The sequence below is a fragment of the Natator depressus genome, chromosome 25 (genome assembly GCF_965152275.1).
Source record: "Natator depressus isolate rNatDep1 chromosome 25, rNatDep2.hap1, whole genome shotgun sequence".
NCBI lineage: Eukaryota > Metazoa > Chordata > Testudines > Cheloniidae > Natator > Natator depressus.
The window spans coordinates 8843245-8857223 of record NC_134258.1 but is presented as its reverse complement, the minus strand read 5'-3'; the positions used below and the strand labels follow the sequence as shown (position 1 = coordinate 8857223).

General features: G+C 46.4%; 2 non-coding genes across 2 annotated transcripts; one reads left to right on the top strand and one right to left on the bottom strand.

The window, feature by feature from the left end:
• The first annotated feature begins 13574 nt into the window (after positions 1-13574).
• Positions 13575-13647, top strand: TRNAV-CAC (transfer RNA valine (anticodon CAC)). The gene has a single exon. It is a non-coding gene; the product is annotated as a tRNA-Val (tRNA).
• A 173-nt stretch (positions 13648-13820) lies between these two features.
• TRNAG-UCC (transfer RNA glycine (anticodon UCC)) lies at positions 13821-13892 on the bottom strand. Its single transcript has one exon. It is a non-coding gene; the product is annotated as a tRNA-Gly (tRNA).
• Positions 13893-13979: the final 87 nt, after the last annotated feature.

Sequence of the window (13979 nt, the reverse complement as noted above, 5' to 3'; positions counted from 1 at the left end):
CTAGGAGAAAGGGGGCTCGGAGGCCCGGCGTCTGGGACCAGGGCATATGGGAAACATGCACTAACGCACGGATGCACGATCTCCTTTGACACCCTGCACGGCTCATCTGCTGCACGTTGATGTTACAGGCTGGGACAAAGAATAAGCAGGGCGGCTTTACTGGCCGAGGAACAGCAGCAATTCTCCACCAGCGCTTGGCAGAGGGGAGACTGGTTTCTCTGCCGTTTGTGTGTACGTGTAGCACAGCTGAGAGACGCTGGATGTGGTTCTCTGTTTATCCAGGGAACTGGTGCAGAAGAGGCAGCTGCAGGGTAAGAGCTCCCCGCTTCCCTCCACACACACCGCCACCCACCCGCCCTGCTCACATGCAACTTGGCCTGGAAGGACCCACTGCTAAGGGTAAGAGAAGAGTGAATGCAGTGAGAAGGGAAAGAGCAACCTGATGCCGGGAATATAATACATTCAACTAGTTGTAACACCTAGACCATCGTGGGGGCGCTTTTCAAACAGCCCCCTCCCGAGGTAGGTCACTGTCAGTGCAATTAGCAAGTGACAGAGCCAGGAGAGGAACCCAGGAGTCCTGGCCCTGAGTGCCTGGCTGTCACCATAAAACAGCCCTGCCTCTCGATTCTCTTTAGACCCAACTCGACTCTCCTTAAGCTGGCGAGGTTGAGGGGCGGATGCACTAGAGCTCTCTGCTTAATTAGTAGCAATAGCTGAAGCACTTGAGAGACAAAGGCTCATCTCTGTCTGCCCCACTTTCACCAGCACTTGGGAGCCAGGGGTAGGGAGCAAACCGCTTGGAAGCCAGAAAGCGCCCTGGATTCTGTCACCATGGCTGCACAAACACAGCTTCCGTTATCTACAGAGAGGAACAAAACCCTCCTCCCGCCCCCTTCCTGTCTCAGCTGCAGCTGATAAAAGAAGGAAAAATAAACTAAAACATCAGGAAACAAACAGGCAGGGAATAAATCAGCCTCCTTCAACACATGAAGGGGCCTTGGAACCGCTGGGCTTGCTTGATGCAGGGACTTATATTTCAATCCAGCCTTGCCAGCCACTGGAGTTTCAACAGTCTGCAGCCAGGCCCCCCAAAATCATGAGGGTTTTAAAAAAAATAGGTTTCAGAGTAACAGCCGTGTTAGTCTGTATTCGCAAAAAGAAAAGGAAACTTGTGGCACCTTAGAGACTAACCAATTTATTTGAGCATAAGCTTTCATGAGCTACAGCTCACTTCATCGGATGCATATAATACATATACGGGATCCCTTTTATTTGACTTCTGGTTTTGGAACCTTTAGGGTTTGCATTTGTCTCCACAACCCCAAGGGACAGAAATGAGATTTTGGTGTATTCACATGACACCAGGGCTTTAAGAAAAGCGTCAAATATTGCACGGCTTGTGATAAACCCCTGAAAACTGGCAACACTGTGATCGCCACAGATTCATAGAATTGAGGCCAGAAAGAACCATTAGGATAATCTAATCACACAAGCCAGAAAGTTGCATCCAGTGACTCATGCATCAAGTTTAACTTCTGGTTGAACTCCAGCATGGCTTTTAGAAAGTCACCCAGTCTCAGGTTAAAGGATTCAAGTGACGCAGGAGCCACCAAATCCCAGCGAAAATTGTTCCAATGGCTAATTGGAAGAATTAGCAGGGGAAGCAAAAGTGGATGGGAACCTGGGAGGCAGTGACCATAAGATGGTCGAGTTCAGGATCCTGACACAAGGAAGAAAGGAAAGCAGCAGAATACGGACCCTGGACTTTAGAAAAGCAGACTTTGACTCCTTCAGGGAACTGATGGAATCCTTATTGAGGTTACAGGGACAAACCATCCCGATGTGTAGAAAGAATAGTAAATATGGCAGGCGACCAGCTTGGCTTCACAGTGAAATCCTTGCTGATCTTAAATACAAAAAAGAAGCTTACAAGAAGTGGAAGATTGGACAAATGACCAGGGATGAGTATAAAATATTGCTCGGGCATGCAGGAGTGAAATCAGGAAGGCCAAATCACACCTGGAGTTGCAGCTAGCAAGAGATGTTAAGAGTAACAAGAAGGGTTTCTTCAGGTATGTTAGCAACAAGAAGAAAGTCAAGGAAAGTGTGGGCCCCTTACTGAATGAGGGAGGCAACCTAGTGACAGAGGATGTGGAAAAAGCTAATGTACTCAATGCTTTTTTTGCCTCTGTCTTCACGAACAAGGTCAGCTCCCAGACTACTGCACTGGGCAGCACAGCATGGGGAGGAGGTGGCCAGCCCTCTGTGGAGAAAGAAGTGGTTCGGGACTATTTAGAAAAGCTGGACGTGCACAAGTCCATGGGGCCGGATGTGTTGCATCCGAGAGTGTTAAAGGAGTTGGCGGATGTGATTGCAGAGCCATTGGCCATTATCTTTGAAAACTCATGGCGATCGGGAGAAGTCCCGGACGACTGGAAAAAGGCTAATGTAGTGCCCATCTTTAAAAAAGGGAAGAAGGAGGATCCTGGGAACTACAGGCCAGTCAGCCTCACCTCAGTCCCTGGAAAAATCATGGATGAGGTCCTCAAGGAATCAATTCTGAAGCACTTAGATGAGAGGAAAGTGATCAGGAACAGTCAGCATGGATTCACCAAGGGCAAGTCATGCCTGACTAATCTAATTGCCTTCTATGACGAGATAACTGGTTCTGTGGATGAAAGGAAAGCAGTGGACGTGTTGTTCCTTGACTTTAGCAAAGCCTTTGACACTGTCTCCCACAGTATTCTTGCCAGCAAGTTAAAGAAGTATGGGCTGGATGAATGGACTATAAGGAGGATAGAAAGCTGGCTATATTGTTGGGCTCAACGGGTAGTGATCAATGGCTCCATGTCTAGTTGGCAGCCGGTATCAAGTGGAGTCCCCGAGGGTCAGTCCTGGGGCCGGTTTTGTTCAATATCTTCATCAATGATCTGCAGGATGGTGTGGATTGCACCCTCAGCAAGTTTGCAGATGACACTAAACTGGGAGGAGAGGTAGATACAGTGGAGGGTAGGGATAGGATACAGAGGGACCTAGACAAATTGGAGGATTGGGCCAAAAGAAATCTGGTGAGGTTCAACAAAGACAAGTGCAGAGTCCTGCACTTAGGACGGAAGAATCCAATGCACAGCTACAGACTAGGGACCGAATGGCTAGGCAGCAGTTCTGCGGAAAAGGACCTAGGGGTGACAGTGGACGAGAAGCTGGATATGAGTCAGCAGTGTGCCCTTGTAGCCAAGAAGGCCAATGGCATTTTGGGATGTATAAGTAGGGGCATTGCCAGCAGATCGAGGGACGTGATCGTTCCCCTCTATTCGACATTGGTGAGGCCTCATCTGGAGTACTGTGTCCAGTTATGGGCCCCACACTACAAGAAGGATGTGGAAAAATTGGAAAGAGTCCAGCAGAGGGCAACAAAAATGATTAGGGGTCTGGAACACATGACTTATGAGGAGAGGCTGAGGGAACTGGGGATGTTTAGTCTACGGAAGAGATGAATGAGGGGGGATTTGATAGCTGCTTTCAACTACCTGAAAGGGGGTTCCAAAGGGGATGGCTCTAGGCTGTTCTCAGTGGTAGAAGATGACAGGACAAGGAGTAATGGTCTCAAGTTGCAGTGGGGGAGATTTAGGTTGGATATTAGGAAAAACTTTTTCACTAGGAGGGTGGTGAAACACTGGAATGCGTTACCTAGGGAGGTGGTGGAATCTCCTTCCTTAGAAGTTTTTAAGGTCAGGCTTGACAAAGCCCTGGCTGGGATGATTTAATTGGGGATCGGTCCTGCTTTGAGCAGGGGGTTGGACTAGATGACCTCCTGAGGTCCCTTCCAATCCTGATATTCTGTGATTCTATGATTCTAATTATCCTTGTATGGCCTGGCTCCACAAAGGTATTTAGACTCCTAACTTCCATTGCCTGGCTTCAGCTTCTCACCCATGGGAACGTTGCATGTATGTGAAAGGCTTTGCCTGTGTTAAATGTCTGGATCTGTTTTTCCTTTGGTGGGAAGTGCCCTGCCTCTGCACACACATTTCCGCTAGTTAATGTTTCTTTGGTCCTCTAGTAATGCAACTTTGCCTCCGTTGTTCCAATCTGGGGCAGGAGAGACGTCACTGGGAGATTTATTAAGAGAGGCCTCACAGGAGTGAGCCCTTGCTCTTAAAACTCCCCGCGAGTAAGCGGACTCACCTACATGAACTTGTTTAGTTTGCAGATATCAGATCATAACAACAACTCACCAGGCCAGGCAGCTTTCAAAGATCAGGTTCTTGTAAATATCTCTGGCTGCCCTGATCATCGCCACAGAAACGGCCCTGTTCTCCGCTGCCAGATAAACAGTCACAAATGTAAATAACCCCTGTTGTAATAATAGTAATTATTTGATAGCCTGATCCGGGGCTGGAACCAAATTTCCAAGGCCCAAGAGCTGGACCCATGAGGCTATTTTCACTAGGTCTCTGACTCTCTCCAAGGTCCATCCATCAGCCCAGAGCTAAGAACAAGACTTCATAGAACCTCAAACATACGACACGGGAATAGATTTATTAGGTCACCCTAAATGGGAAGGAGTGATATCCAAGGGGTTAATTCTGGGGACTGGAAACCAAGCTGGGTTCTAAACCCAGCGTTGCCACTGACTTGCTGTGCGATCTTGTGCAGTGTCTCGGTACTTCCATCGCCTCTGCGGTACAATGGGGATAACAGGCCGGTGCTTCACAGCGGGGTTGTGAGGTGCAAGGAACGAAAGAAAGCTGGCTGGACAATTGGAGATCTTCAGATGGGGTGGAATCCATCCCCGTGCAGAGGGACCAGAACAAGATCCACGCACCCGTAAACTCTGCGGCCCAGATTCTCAAAGGTGTTTAGGAGCCTAACTCCCACTGATTTCCTAACTGCTTCTGAGGATCAGCCTACTTGATGCACGGGAGAATTTGCTCTGCAAAGGAGTGAATTTCTCCCCGCTCTCCCCATCAGCTACCGGTCAAGGCTGCAGACTGTGTTGCCATCTCTATTGATTCAGTAGTCCCTGGCTAAGCCTGGGAAGCAGTGGGGTTGGCTTATCTAGGAGCAGGGTGTATTTTTGACCAGCCTGTTTTGTGCAGTCCATTCAGCCCCTTTTCTTCTTGTTAGAATAATTTTTTATTGCAATATGTCCCCCGCTGCACCCGCCCCCTGTGCCACTTGCCTGGTCGGTCTTCTTTCCTTTGTCTGCCCCCTCCCTGGTCGTGTGACTGCTATTGTACAGCCCCTGCAACTCAAAAGCCAGCCTGACCTAATTTGAATCTGTGCTATTGAATCCTTTCTTGTTTTATCTCCCGGCACAAGGGATGTGCTCCCAGTTCTATGGGTGGCCCAAATGAATGGCTAATTGGGGGTATTGTGAAGGCAGCTTTGTCTTTCAGCCCTGGTTGTCAACTTCCCTGCTTGATGGGGCTCTGAGCTCCCCTGAATGTCTCTCCATTCTCATGTAACAAATCATGCCGACTGTTGGGGCAGGGGGGGACGACGACTTTGGAGTCATTATGGTTTGTCACCTAAACAAAGCAGAGCATGACACCACTCATTACACCAGTGAAAAAGCCAATTTAGAAGGGGGTAATTCAGCCAGTGCAGTGACTGGAGCAATACACAGGGTCATTTACCCCTCACATCTAAATTAGCCCCTGCATGCTCTTTTACTGTTGTTTATACAACATTGAGAGGCTTGCAATTTAAACAGACAAAAGGCAGGAGGGGAAACCACCTGCCCTTGGTCTCACAGCAGAATGGGAATAGATTCTAGGTGTCCTGATTGCGAGGCCAATGGCCTACCCACTGGGCAGCACCACCCCTCTCTGTTTTACTCTTTCTCATTGGGCCCATCTAGATTATGAAATTGATCAGATTTAAGCCTGTTTATTGAATGTGGCTAGAGTGACTGCAATGGGGTGTTGGTCCTTGTGGTCCCTTCGTGCCTCTCTGGGATTTTTTTGGGGCCTGCTTCTGCTCCTACGACTGCTGCAGGGATTGGATCCACTTGTGCCCTGCCGTCGCCTGGGCTGTGCTGTCTGTGTGAGGCGCAGCACAGACTCTGCCCTGCCCTTTCTCCAAAGAGTTCACTTATTCTTGGAGTTAAATAGGCCTTCGCGGTGTGGCTTGAAACCATCTGGTCTTGTCCAGGCTGATATTCTCCCACCAGTGATCCAGTGCCACTGCAGCTCTGCTGGTGCATGCAAAGGTGGGAACACTCCTCTGGCCTCTGTTTCTTTCACCATCGGGTCAGCTAGATGGGCTACACTATTGCTTTCACGGCTGTTAGCCCCACAGGGGCTCTGCTGGCAATAGTGGAATGCTGGGAGACATTAACAAAAATGTGAATGCAGACACGGTCCCACAGCTTCAGTGTGGCTACGGAACATAATTTAAGATCCAGACCCTACCACAATCTGAAACCATGTTTACAATATTGCCAACCCCCAGACTCATGAGCCAGGTCCTCAAAACATCACGAGATTGGCTTAAAAATCACGAGGTTTTAAAATAAATAAATAAATAAATAAATGGGGTTCTTTTGCTTTGCCTTCTGGAATCTGAGCCTTTGGGATGCATTTGCATCACATGTGCAAGCTTTTCTCTGCAGCCACCAGGGCAAGAAGCTTACTTTGTTTAAAACATGGAAGCCAAGATCCTTATGTAACCTCATGACTGCAGGAGCTGGGGCTTTCAGAAAAACTCCAAATATTGTGAGACTCACCATGAAATCATGAGATGATTTGCAGATGATACAAAACTACTCAAGACAGTTAAGTCCAAAGCAGACTGTGAAGAGCTACAAAGGGATCTCACACAACTGGGTGACTGGGCAACAAAATGGCAGATGAAATTCAGTGTTGATAAATGCAACGTAATGCGCATTGGAAAACATCATCCCAGCTGTACATATAAAATGATGGGGTCTAAATTAACTGTTACTACTCAAGAGAGAGATCTTGGAGTCATTGTGGGTAGTTCTCTGGAAACATCCGCTCAATGTGCAGCGGCAGTCAAAAAAGCAAACCGAACGTTGGGAATCATTAAGAAAGGGAGAGATAATAAGACAGAAAATATCATATTGCCTCTATATAAATCCATGGTATGCCCACATCTTCAATATTGCATGCAGCTGTAGTCGCCTCATCTTAAAAAAGGTATATTGGAATTGGAAAAGGTTCAGAAAAGGGCAACAAAAATGATTAGGGGTATGGAACGGTTTCCGTATGAGGAGAGATTAATAAGACTGGGACTTTTCAGATTGGAAAAGAGACGACTAAGGAGGGACATGATAGAGGTCTATAAAATCATGACTGGTGTGGAGAAAGTAAATAAGGAAGTGTTATTTCCTCCTTCTCATAACACAAGAACTAGGGGTCACCAAATGAAATTAATAGGCAGCAGGTTTAAAACAAACAAAAGGAAATATTTCTTCACACAACGCAGTCGACCTGTGGAACTCCTTGCCAGAGGATGTTGTGAAGGCCAAGACTGTAACAGGGTTCAAAAAAGAACCAGATAAATTCATGGAGGATAGGTCCATCATTGGCTATTAGTCAGGATGGGCAGGGATGGTGTTCCTCGCCTCTGTTTGCCAGAAGCTTGGAATGGGCAACAGGGGATGGATTGCTTGATGATTCCCTGTTCTGTTCATTCCCTCTGGGGCACCTGGCATTGGCCGCTGTTGGAAGACAGGATACTGGGCTAGATGGACCTTTGGTTTGACCCAGTGTGGCCATTCTTATGTTCATATGAGAGTTGGTAATACTGTGTTTGTCACTGGCTCAGGGATCATACTAGGTGACTGAACTCCCAGACAAGGTCATATTTATTGATAGGTCCTTAGTGAATGGAGCCTTCTTCGGAAAAAGATATTCAGGACAATGTTCGGGAGGGCAGCCCTGATGGTGGCAAAAAGCTTTGGTTTATTCTGTCCCTTCATTGGCAGACCTAGTCATTCGGCCTCAGATCCAGCCAGGAGCATAAGTAAGTTTAAACCCATGATTTAGCCCCACTGAAGCCTACAGTGAAGTCAAAGGGACTGCTCATGCGTTTAGAGTCACTTGTGTTTAAGTGCCTTCCTGGATCAGGGCCAAGGACTGATGTAACTGTGTATGGAACCCAGGTACCATGGTGCCAGGTGAGGCAGAAAAGCCTAGATCGAGAGAGAGATTCATTCAGTTCACATGTGAGTCTCTCTGATGAGTCACTCTCCAGCATATGGTTTTCTTTTCTAAAATTGCGCTGGCAGTGAATTTCTACAGGCATTGAAACATGTCCTTGAGGAGCATAAAGCCATAGACACGGCCTCAGCTCCAATCTCACCAAGACCTATCCAAATAGATGTCCCTGGAGCCTGGTTCACGTTGACATACACTGGCAGGTGTTCAAACAGCCTCCTTCATCTCGTGGCTGTTCCCCAGCAAGAGCCGCACTCACTTACAGAGGCACAGGCACAAACATTCCAGTCTTACAGGAAGAGCTGGCTTCCTCCTCTTGCCTACTGGAACAGTGTCCACATATGGACTTTGTGTGTATGTCCCGATTGGGGAAGAGGTGGTTAGAGGAGATCGGTGCTGGGGTATGTTGCATGCACAATATTGTGCAAGCTCTGATTTCCAACAGGAGGGATTTTTCTTGTGATGAGTGGCAGTTTCTTTTTGCTCTTCATCAGGATTTATAGCCCAGTAGGGATCAAAGTGGTGCAAGGAAGCACAGCTCTTACTGACATTGATGGGGTTGCATCTACTTATACCCAGCACTGAGGCTGGTCCTTAGAGCTATCCGTACCTTTTGGTGCAGAGGACAGATTGGGCTGGCTTACAGCAGTTCAATGAGCTATTACTTTTCCTGGGATGGGGCTTCCACTTGTGCTCCAGAATCCAAGCTTCAATTTATTAAAATAATAATAATAATAATAATCATCATCATCATGATGATAATTAACTTGTCAACTCTTATGGTAGCAAAGAAAAACTTCAAACTGTAAACTGATGCAGTGACATCTGCCTGAGTCTGTCAGCTGCCTGAAACAAGATCTCTGAAACAGGTGCGAACTATCCCCACTGTTTGCAATGAGGTATTAACACTGAAGTCTAATGTCAGCATTAACTAGTTCACTGCTGACCAAAGAATGTAAGAAAGGTGAGGGATGACCGTGTTATGGAGAGCTGAGTGGCCTCAAGTTGAGTGGGCAGAGTTGGGCTGTGGGCGGGGCGTGGTCTGTGGGCGGGGCGTGGGCTGTGGGCGGAGCTTGGGAGAACATCTCCACTCATGTTCGTTCCACTCTCAGTATTGCCAAGCCCTTTCAACATTGATCCATGGTTAAAAATCCTGAGTCAGCCCCTCCCCCCTCAAAAGCATGAGATTGGCTTGAGAATAAATCATGAGGTTAAAAAACTAAAATAACATAAAAGTTTGGGGTCTTTTAATTTCTCTTCAGATTTCTGAGCCTTTACTTTAGACAAGGGTCGTGTTTTCATGGTTAAGTGGCTCGCACACTGGACTGGAATGCAGGAAATGTGGGTGCTTTTCTTGGCTCTACCACTGGCCTGTGGGGTGACCTTGGACAATTCACTTCCCCTCTCTGCTTCAGTTTCCCCATCTCTAAAATGTGGATAATGATGCTGACCTCCTTTGTACAACGCTTTGAGCTCTGCTGATGAAAGCCGCTATAGAAGGGCAATCTGGTGTTATTATTATTCATGCTTCTCTTTGCAGCCATGAGGGCTAGGAACATAATTTTGTTTAAAAAAATATATGGAAGCTGAGTGTCTCATATAGTTGTATGATTCCAGCAACTGGGGCTTTAATAGAAATACCAATTATCGTGAAACCCGGTAGAGCTCGCAACATTGCATGGTGATCCCTGGTTGTGGAAATAACCTGTTGGGTGACCTTGGGCACCTCTCTGAGTCTCAGTTTTCCTATCTGTAAAATGGGGTTAGTGGCGCTGACCTCCTAAGTAAAGGATCCTTTGAGATCGATTGAAAAAGAGGTTGGGGTTATTATTATATTGTGCCCAGTCCTGCTCAGGGTTACCCTGGTAGTGCTGCGTGGTGGCCATGGAGAGCAACATTTGGCCCACGGTGTACTGGAGCAGCTCTGCTTGCAGGCAGGGCTTCTGCCCAAGAGTGTTGGAGCAGGCAAGGGAGTTGGCCCAGGCCAGAGTGGGCTGCTCGAGCCCTCTGAATCTCAGTCAGGGCTCTGGCGCCTCCCTGCTGGCTGGCTCCATGCCTCTGACATCACCCCGCAGGGCTGTTGCCCACCAGCACTCCCTCAGGACACCAGCGGAACTGCCCCAGCTTCGATGCAGCTGCAACGGAGGCTGATTTACTCCCCACACGGAGTTCCCTTCTCTTCCCCCTTCTCCAGCAGCAGGTCCCTCACTCCTTCAACCCACCCCCAGAACTCCTCCAAGCTCCCTCCACATCTGTAGGATCTCGCATTACTGCCTTTCCTACAGGCCCCTCCCAGAGTCTTGCCCAGAAGGCCACGGACAGACCTCTTGTTGCTACTGTCAGGTGCTTGGAACTCTCTTTCCTGAGCTGTGGGATCCCTGCTCTGCAAGGAGGGGAAGGAAGGCCTGTCCTGTATTCCTACTCTTCTGCCGACACCTGGTGGCAGCTGCATCCACACTAGCAGCAGCTTGGAGGCGGGTGGGTTGCTCAGGGATAGCACACATGAGCCATACAGAATGCAAATCAATCCAAGGAAAATGCAAAGCTGAGACTCCCTGCCAGGCTGTCAGACAAATGAATCAAGCTGCTGGAATAACATGAGGTTGTGAATGTACCAGCTCGGGCTAGTCACTTCTTCAGTGGATGCCCTCTACTCCGCGTGGGTTGGAATGGCTCAGGGGGCTGCTTACAGGCCTGAAGGCGAGGGGCTGGGGCTGGTAGTGGAATGGAGGATATGAATGGAAGATGCCTACTCTGGCCCAATTTACAAAGTGGCCCCTTATCCTAATTTTTAGAGGAGCCCAGCAAGATGCAGCGCCCAGTTGCTTCCTTTGGAGCTTGTGGGTTCTCAGCAGTTGTGAAAATCGGGGGTCTCAGGCCGGACACCACAAATATGGAGGCACACAAAATCGTTGGCCTCTGTCATTCTGAGCTGGGCTTGTCACAAAGGGCCATGAGGGAGATACGCGGCCCTCGGTCTGTGCATGGATCTGCAGATTACACGCATTTTAACCCTCTGCAATTGAGGGGTACTGGGTGTTGAAACCTCCTGTGTAGATATACGATATGCCAATACCACGGGATGGATCCCGCAAGACGGCAAACACCCTCATTTCCCATTGATGTCAACAGGAGCAGAGTCAACTCTTCACAGGATCACGCACATATTGCTCTTTGTAGTTATTACTAACAATATATTATACTACTCATTAATTACAATGGCCCATATTCAGCCAAAGACTTGCCCATGTGCTTAACTTTAAGCACGTGATGTGTTGCCAACCATCATGATTTCACAGTATTTGGTGGTGCTTATTTTTAAACTCTCAGCTCCTGAAATCAACATGAGCCTCTCAGTTTTCATTTAAAAATATAAGTTTCTAGCTCTTCTGGTTGCGAAGAAAACCTGGAAATGTGAAGCAAGTGCACCCATAATGTTCTGAAATCAGAAGACAAATAAAAAAACCCAAAATTTCTATTTTTTTTAATCTCATGATTTTGGGGGCCTACCTCATAATTTTTCAGTGCTTGGGGTTGGCAAACAAGTGACAGATGTCAGTCATGTGGGTTAATGCATGACTGGAAGGCCCCCTTGGGCCCAGATCCTCAGAGGCTCATAACTGCCATTGAACACGATAAAAGCACCCGTGGAATAGAACAGTATAGACAAGAACCCATGCCTCAATTCATCTCTAGGCCCTGATCCTGCAAAACAATTATGTCTGGCCATAGCTTGATTGATTGATTTAGGTTATTCACACTCTTGAAGTTAAAACACAAACATTAGTGTTTGCTCCAATATGCGTTATGCACACGCTTAAGTACTTGGTTCCAATAATACTTAGCATTTAGACTGCACTTTATAATATGTTCAAAGTGCTTTACCTACGCTGACTTACAACCAACTAATAGTGTTGCTTAGTTGTTATTAATAATCAACATTTATTTTAATAATCAGTAATGAATTAATAGTACTTAACATTTAGGATCCCTGCAAGTTCATTGCAGGGCTGAGGTTTTGTATTGTTGTTTGTATCTCCAAAGTGATTTACGAATTTTTGCTTACTGTATTCACAGATTCGCAGTATTTATAATTTATATTATTAATAATCCAAATATTTTGGAATCAGTCACAAATCTATTATTTCTAGCGTTGATATCACACCCTAGTTTTTCAGCTTGTTTTGTAAACTTTAACTACATTATTATTATGTGTTGTTAATTAATAATAAACCACCCCGTAATTAATAAATTAAGAATAATTAGGGCTTACATTGCACTTTATATTGCTAAATTACAGGTTTCAGAGTAGCAGCCCTGTTAGTCTGTATCCGCAAAAAGAACAGGAGTACTTGTGGCACCTTAGAGACTAACAAATTTATTAGAGCATAAGCTTTCGTGGGCTACAGCCCACTTCATCGGATGCATAGAATGGAATATATAGTAAGAAGAAATATATATACATATAGAGAACATGAAAAAGTGGAGTGAGAGGCTAATTAATTAAGAAGAGCTATACTCTGTCCACATATATATTCAAGTGACACCATCATAGGACCTAATCACATTAGCCACGCCATCAGGGGCTCGTTCACCTGCACTTCTACCAATGTGTATCTGCCATCATGTGCCAGCAATGCCCCTCTGCCATGTACATTGGCCAGACTGGACAGTCTCTATGTAAAAGAATAAATGGACACAAATCTGACATCAGGAATCATAACATTCAAAAACTGGTAGGAGAACACTTCAACCTCTCTGGCCACTCAATAACAGACTTAAAGGTGGCAATTTTGCAAGAGAAAAGCTTCAAAAACAGACTCCAGCGAGAAACTGCTGAGCTTGAGTTAATATGCAAACTAGACACCATTAAATTGGGTTTGACTAGAGACTGGGAGTGGCTGGGTCATTCTACATATTGACTGTATTTCCCCATGTTAAGGAGCCTCACACCTTCTTGTCAACTGTCTAAATGGGCCATCTTGATTATCACTACAAACGGTTTTTTCTCCTGCTGATAATAGCTCATCTTAATTAATTAACTTCTTACTCCACTTTTTCATGTGCTCTGGACGTATATGTATTTCTTCTTACTATATGTGCCATTCTATGCATCCGACCAAGTGGGCTGTAGCCCAGGAAAGCTGATGCTCTAATAAATGTGTTAGTCTCTAAGGTGCAACAAGTCCTCCTGCTCTTTTTACATTGCTAAAGAGCTCCTTGGCTTCTTCTTCTGTGTTTGCCCTGAGTGTGACTGCAAAATAAATATCAAATAACCTCTGGCTTCTAACATTAATTAATTACTCAGTCTTTTCAGCAGTAGCCCAGAACACACCGATTGTTAAGAGATATCAGGACTTATGACAGACCTTTCATTCATCGGTTTCCGTAGTGTAGCGGTTATCACGTTCGCCTCACACGCGAAAGGTCCCCGGTTCGATCCCGGGCGGGAACATGCTTCAAGCTTTTTGCATCTATTTCCTCAGTTTCATGCTCATTGAACATCAAGGCTTATGAACCAATAAAAAATTTTAGACTAAAGATTGGTCATTATTTACCACTAAGCAATTAACGACTAGTGTTTAAATTTAATTTTTGAATGAATTAAGAAAAGGTAACCCACGGAGCTGCGTTGGCCGGGAATCGAACCCGGGTCAACTGCTTGGAAGGCAGCTATGCTAACCACTATACCACCAACGCGCTTCTGATAAAGCACCTCCCAGAGCCCTACAGGAGGATAGCATAACTCTGGGAATGTACCACTCAGCATGTCTTAGAAGGGGATAA